We start from the raw sequence: 7,007 nt of genomic DNA on the forward strand, positions 1-7,007 counted from the left end.
GATCTGGTCAGGTTTGGCCACCAAATTTTTAAAAACCTTTCGTCTTTTAGATTTTTTTTTTTTAATTGGGAAACTGCAGGTAAGGGAATATGGACCATTACTACTGATAGGCTGATAACTCCCAAATTTTTATTCCCAGGTCGTAAATAAAACTCCCTGGAGCTTTCGGTTTAGATATTCAAAGCCTCATAGATACCTGGGAGTCTCACGGACATATCAAGCTCAACTCACCCAAAACGGAATGGCTGCCGCTGTGTCTAAGGTCCGGCCCCTGAGCAGACGACTCTGGGCCAGGTGTCTGTGTGCAAGGCATTCACCGGGCCATCCTCCGGGGACACTGCCCGTATGCCAGCGGGAAAAGCAGGACTGTCCTGGGAGAAGTGGAACCGTGACACGGACAAAACAGAGGCCTCAGCTGATCCTTCGGGGAGCTCTGGGGCTGGGATGGCCCTCCAGAACTTTCCTGAATTGAGGAAAGGGGCCTGGTTTTTGTGCCCCTGCATCGACCAGCTGCCCTGGGCAAGGGGCGTAACCTTGGGCAAAGCAGCTCCCTGGGGCCAGAGAGGGCTCAGCTGTGAGGGCTGGGGACATGGTGGCTTCTGCCTTAAAAGCTGTGCCTCACAGCATCCTCTCTTAGTGTCCCCTCCTAGTGTCTGTGTCGGCCACCCACCCAGGCACCCGAGTCCATATCTTCAAGTCATCCTTTTTTTTTAAACATAACTTCAAGATTTTATTGTCTCTATAATAAAACAAAAGATGCTTAGAACTGGATCACTTGGCCCTTTCTCATCTCCTCCCAGTTCAAAATATCTCTCAGTAGCCCGCATGCTCTCAGATCTGCAGGTGGGCTGGACACACTCAAGCCTCAGCACAATCTTCTTTGTAGTTTTAGCCTTTTCCCAAAAATCAACTTAGTCTGCCCACCACAGCCACTCTGCTTCCTATCATCATGTCCCTTTCCCTGGGCATACAGACAATCCTTGCCCTCTTGTACCGTGGTCACTTTCTGGGGTAAAAAACGTGGTGCTTGCCACGTTTTTTACAGAAAGTCCGGCCAGTTATAGGAACATTCGCCATGTTCGCATGCGCGCTGTTGGCAACGAAAGGTCAAGCCATCCTTGACTCCTGTCTGTTCCTTGCCACTTCTCATCCTGTCCTGCCAATTTAATCTTCTAAATACGTTTTTTGCATCTATCTTGTCTCTTGCATCCTTATGTCCAATGTCCTAATTCAGACTCCTACTGTCTCTCTCTTGCCTGGTTTTCTGCAATCGCCTCCTGTCTGTCTCTTTCCTTCCACTCTTTTCCCAGTTACACTGATTTTTTTCTGTAAATGCAACAGAATGAACTATGTGAAACTCAAATCCAGCCATGGTTTCTGCTGTTAGAAGTCACCCAGTGGTGAACCAGTGCCTACAGGGCAAACCCAAGTTCCTCAATGCTTCATAAAGGCCCTCTTTGATATGGCCCCTGCCCACCCTCCTCAGCCACCTGTCCCAACACGTAACATCCCAGCCCCACTTTGATCTGCATCTTGGCCCCTTTGCACTCTGTGCTCCCACTTGTCTCCGTGCCCGAGCTTATGCAGTCCTCTGTGTCTAGATGCCCTTTACCCCCACCCAACTCAGCCTGTAAAACTTGGCTCAGTTGTGACTTGCTTTAGGGACCTTCTGCAACTCCCCATCCCCAGTCTTGGTTGGGTGCCCTTTCTCTGTGCATTTATAATATCATGTCCATACATCTCCCATCACACTTAGCACACTGTGCTATAATTATATGTGTTAATTGCACTGTAAAAAAAATTAGATGTCTTTCTGTTGCTGATCCTTGAAAACCAGGACAGTGGTCTCATCTTTTCAGAGTCAGAGACATAGTAGGCCCTCAATAAAAGCTTGTTGATTGAATGAATGTGAGTTGCTTAACTCTGAAATCCATGCATATTCCTCTGAAGTATGTTGCCTCTGCTGCAATGCCTTTGGCATCCCTTCCTGCTCTAGTAATCTTCACAGCTAAGGGTTATTAGAGTTCAGCGTGTGGTAGGCACTGCTAGGATCTATGCTAAGGAATTCACGTACCTTTTCTCATTTTACCCTTAAACAGTTTGATGAGGACGGTGACATTTTTCACATTTTCCTGTTGAAGAAACTGAAACTCCGAGGGCTTGAGTAACCTGCAAAGTCACAGAGCTAGTAGGTGGTAGGACTGGGATTCAAATCCAAGTGTGCCTGACCTCAGAGCATGAATTCTTTTTTTTATTATTATTATGGAGGGCAGGGAGTGAGGTTCAATTTCCTTTTTTTTTTTTTTTTTTTTTGAGACAGAGTCTCACTCTGCTGCCCTGGGAGAGTGCAATGGCATCACCGTAGCTCCCAGCAACCTCAAACTCCTGGGCTCAAGGGATCCTCCTGCCTCAGCTTCCTGAGTAGCTGGGACTACAGGCATGTGCCACCATGCCCGGCTAATTTTTTCTATATATTTTTAGTTGTCTATATAATTTCTTTCTATTTTTGGTAGAGACAGGGTCTCACTCTTGCTCAGGCTGGTCTCAAACTCCTGAACTCAAATGATTCACCCGCCTCGGCCTCCCAGACTGCTAGGATTACAGGCATGAGCCACCATGCCCAGCCTTCCTTAAAGATTTCTTACAGTTCAGGTATAGTTGTAATGAATTCCCTCAGCTTTTGTTTATCTTAGAATATCTTAATTTCTTCATCATTTTTGAAAGACAGTTTTGCCTTATCTAGGATTCTTGATTGAACGAAGTAAAAGACCCCTACAGGAAGAACTATGAAACACTGAGGAAGGAAATAGCAGAGGATGTAAACGGGGGAAAACCATACCATGCTCATGGGTCAGTAGAATCAACATTGTTAAAATGTCTATGCTGCCCAAAGTGATCTACAGATTCAATGCAATCCCTATTAACATTTCAACATCATTTTTTTGTAGATTAGAAAAAATAATTCTATGCTTCATATGGAACCCGAGAAGAGCCCCGTACAGCAAAAGCAATCTTAAGCAAAAAGAACAAATTGGGAGGCATCAATTTACCAGACTTCAAGCTATACTACAAGGCTATAGTAACTAAAACAGCATGGTACTGGCACAAGAACAGAGACATAGACCAATGGAACAGAACAGAGACCCCCAAATATAAAACCATCCTCATGTAGTCATCTAATCTTTGACAAAGCAGACAAAAATATACACTGGAGAAAAGAATCAACATTCAATAAATGGTGCTGGGAAAATTGGATAGCCACATGTAGAAGACTAAAACAGGATCCACACCTCTCACCTCTCACAAAAATCAACTCATGGTGGATAACAGACTTAAACCTAAGGCATGAAACTATAAGAATTCTAGAAGAAAATGTTAGGAAAACTCTTATAGACATTGGCCTAGGGAAATAATTTATGAAGAAGACCACAAATGCAATCACCACAACAATAAAAATAAATAAATGGGTTCTGATCAAATTAAAAAGCTTCTGCACAGCCAAAGAAACTGTCATGAGAGCAAACAGACAACCTATAGAATGGGAGGAAATATTTGCACGCTACACATCTGATAAAGGGCTGATAACTAGAATCTATTTAGAGCTCAGGCAAATCAGCAAGAAAAAATCAAACAACCCCATTAAAAAGTGGGCAAAGGACATGAACACAAACTTTTCAAAAAAAAAAAAGACTAATGGCCAATAAACAGATGAAAAAATGCTCAGCATCTCTAATCATCAGAGAAATGCAAATCAAAACCACAATGAGATATCACTTAACTCCAGTGAGAATGGATTTTATCAAAAAGTCCCAAAACAATAAATGTTGGCATGGATGTGGAGAGATAGGAACACTCATACACTGCTGGTAGGACTACAAATTGGTACAACCTCTATGGAAAGTAATACGGAGATACCTCAAAGAGAGATAAGTAAAACAACCATTTGATCCAACAATTCCATTACTGGGCATCTCCACAAAGGAAACAAAGACATTTTATTAAAAAGGCAACTGCATTGGAATGTTCATAGCAGCACAATTCACAATTGCAAAGATGTGAAAACAACCCAAGTGCCCATCAATACATGAATGGATTAATCGAATGTGGTATATGTATACCATGGAGTTCTACTCCCACAAAAAACAATGATGATCTAGCACCTCTTGTATTATCCTGGATAGAGCTGCAGCCCATTCTACTAAGTAAAGTATCACAAGAATGGAAAACAAGCACCACATGTACTCACCATCAAATTGGTATTAATTGAACAGTTATGTGCACATATAGTAGTAACATTCACTGGGTGTCGGGCAGGTTGGGGGGTGGAGGGGGTGGTTATATTCACACCTAATGGGTGCAGTGTGCACCGTCTGGGGGATGGACATGCTAGAAGCTCTGACTCAGGTGGGGCAAAGGCAATATATGTAACCTAAATATTTGTACCCCCGTAATATGCTGAAATAAAAAAAAGAGAAATAAATAAATAAAATCATTCCTTATCTCCCCCTCCCCCCCCCAAAAAAAGGATTCTTGATTGACAGTTTTTTTAAAGCAGTTTAGATGTATCAGCCCACTACCTTCTGCCTTCAAAGTTTCTAATAAGAAATCTGTGGATTATCTTATGGAGAATCCCTTGTATGTGATGAGTCACTTCTCTGTCTTTCAAAAGTTTCATTATGGGTCTCTTTGAGTCATCTTACTTGGACTTCATGTAGCTTCTTGGATGTTTATATTCATATTTTTAAATCAAATTTGGAAAGCTTTAGCCATTACTCTTTTAAATGTTTACTCTTTCCCTTTCTGTCATTCTTCTCCTTCTAGGACTCCCATAATTTGTGTTGCTCTGCTTGATGGGGTTCCACAGGTCTTACAGGCTCTATTCAGTTTTTTCAATGTTTTTTCTTTCTATTCCTCAGATTTGATAATTTTAATTTTCCTGTCTTCAAGTTTTCTGATTCTTTCTTCTGCCTGCTCCAATCTGCCTTCAAATCCCACTAGTAAATTTTTCATTTCAGTTCTTGTACTTTTCAGCTTCAGGATTTCTTTTTGGTTCGATTTTAGGTTTTCTTTCTATATTACTATTTCCATTTTGTTTACACATCATTTTCTTGACTTTCTTCACATCATCTTTTAGTTCTTTGAGTATCTTTAAGACAGTTGTTTTAAAGTCTTTGTCTAGTAAATATACCATCAAGTCTTTTTCAGGGACAGTTACCATTGATTTATTTTTTCTTTATAATGGGCAAAACTTTCCTATTTCTCTGTATGCCTTGTGATTTTTTGTTGAAAGCTGGACTTTTGAATCTAATAATAGGGTAGCTCTGGAAATAAGATTTTCCCCTTCTCCAGGTTTTGCTCTCTTTTGTTATTGTGTTTTTTATTGTTGTAGACTGTCTCTGTGTCAAACATCAGACTGGAATATAAACATACAGTCTTCTCAGGCCTTTTTTAAGCCTGCACTTTTCTCTGGACATGTACAGCACTTCTTAGTTTTTCCCATATACATGGTTGCTTTTGAATGTCCTGGTCTTTAATATATGTCTCCCAAAGAGGGGAAATGAGAAAAATGAAGGGACGTGGAGAGAGGGATGTTAGCCCTTTAAATCCCCTGGAAGTCACTTCAGCCTGAACGGGAGGGGCTTGCAACAATGGAGGGAGGTGCAACAAAAACAGCCACCCGCCTCTTTGCACCTCTGTGATCAGAAGCAGCAATCAGAACCCAGATCCCTGATATTTGGAGGACAGGGTACTTTTTGCCCATCCTAGCTCCAGTAAGCTGTGTGCCAACTGCTCTAGGAACACACACACAACTGTCTGCAGTTGGGCTAGGGACGGAGGGGGGGTAGCAGCTACCGTGCTAAGAGTGGAAATTGACCAAAATTAACTGCAATTTACCATCCAGGCCTTCTGGCAGAAATCACAAGGCTTCCATAGATAACTAGAGTTCCGCACTAGTTACATCAGACATGTTCTGCCAGTGTAATTATTGTCTGGGTATGGAGACAGACTCCTGGTGCTTCCTACTGTACCATCTTTCCAGCCCTGATTCTATTTGAGTGACTACACTATGGATACTTTACCCACATCCACTAGCTAGGGTCTTGAAGGATATAAAAAAAAAAATTACAGCCTCAAGATGCATATTGACTTGCTTACATATTATTATATGTCTGGCAGATTCTTCTCTGCTCAAATCTATCAATACATACAGAAGAACTAAAAAAACTAAAAATAAACTATAAAGTCACTCCTGTTATTCCTCCCAAAGAAGAAAATGTATTATTAACATAATTATGGCAGTAACAGAAAAGCCAGGATTAGGTGAACCAAGCGCTTGATGTGTTGGTTCTGAAATTAGAAATTCAGTTGTCCCAACCCAATGTGCCCATCGTAAGCTACGTTTGGAAAGAGCTGTCATTTTGGGGCAGGAAAACTGGCTGTGAAGCGTTTTAGTTTCTTATCTGCAGAGCCACGTGATACCTTCCTTGGCCGCTTCTGTTTCCTTTTGGGGAGGTAGAAGGAACTCTCCCACTGTTCCTGGTTTCCTTTACTTTTATTTGAGAAATAAACAAACAGAGGCAAATCTTACTTGTACCATCAGGTTTACAGTTTCCCAATTCCTGTGGCTGAGGTTTGAACCAATTCTCTGTGTTCTGTTTCCTTCTTTGCCCTCTGTTTTCTGTTGCTTGTTCCGAAGGTTTGTTATAATTACAGAAGTTCTGTGATCATTTCTGGCAGGTCTCTTGTGGGTCTCATATGGACAGCATTCTGCTTGTTGGCATAACTTATTCACATAGCGTGTTCCTTATGAGAAACAACTTGATCTTCCTTTGAAGGAGACTCCATTTGGAAACAGAAACTTAAAAATCTGAATTCTAATATGTTCCAGGATAGGTGATATAAACAGGAATCTATAGAGCGCCGAGCCTCTACGTGTTTGGGTTTTTAAACAATGTAGAAGTTTCTTCAGATTGGGGGATTCGATTATGAATTCATTTAAAAGAATA

At 41.5% G+C, this 7,007-nt stretch overlaps 1 pseudogene; it reads right to left on the reverse strand.

Moving 5' to 3' along the window:
• Positions 1-760: 760 nt before the first annotated feature.
• Positions 761-1,077, reverse strand: LOC123627335 (annotated as a pseudogene).
• Between the last annotated feature and the right edge of the window lie 5,930 nt (positions 1,078-7,007).

This window comes from Lemur catta, chromosome 24, assembly GCF_020740605.2.
Source record: "Lemur catta isolate mLemCat1 chromosome 24, mLemCat1.pri, whole genome shotgun sequence".
Classification (NCBI taxonomy): Eukaryota; Metazoa; Chordata; class Mammalia; order Primates; family Lemuridae; genus Lemur; species Lemur catta.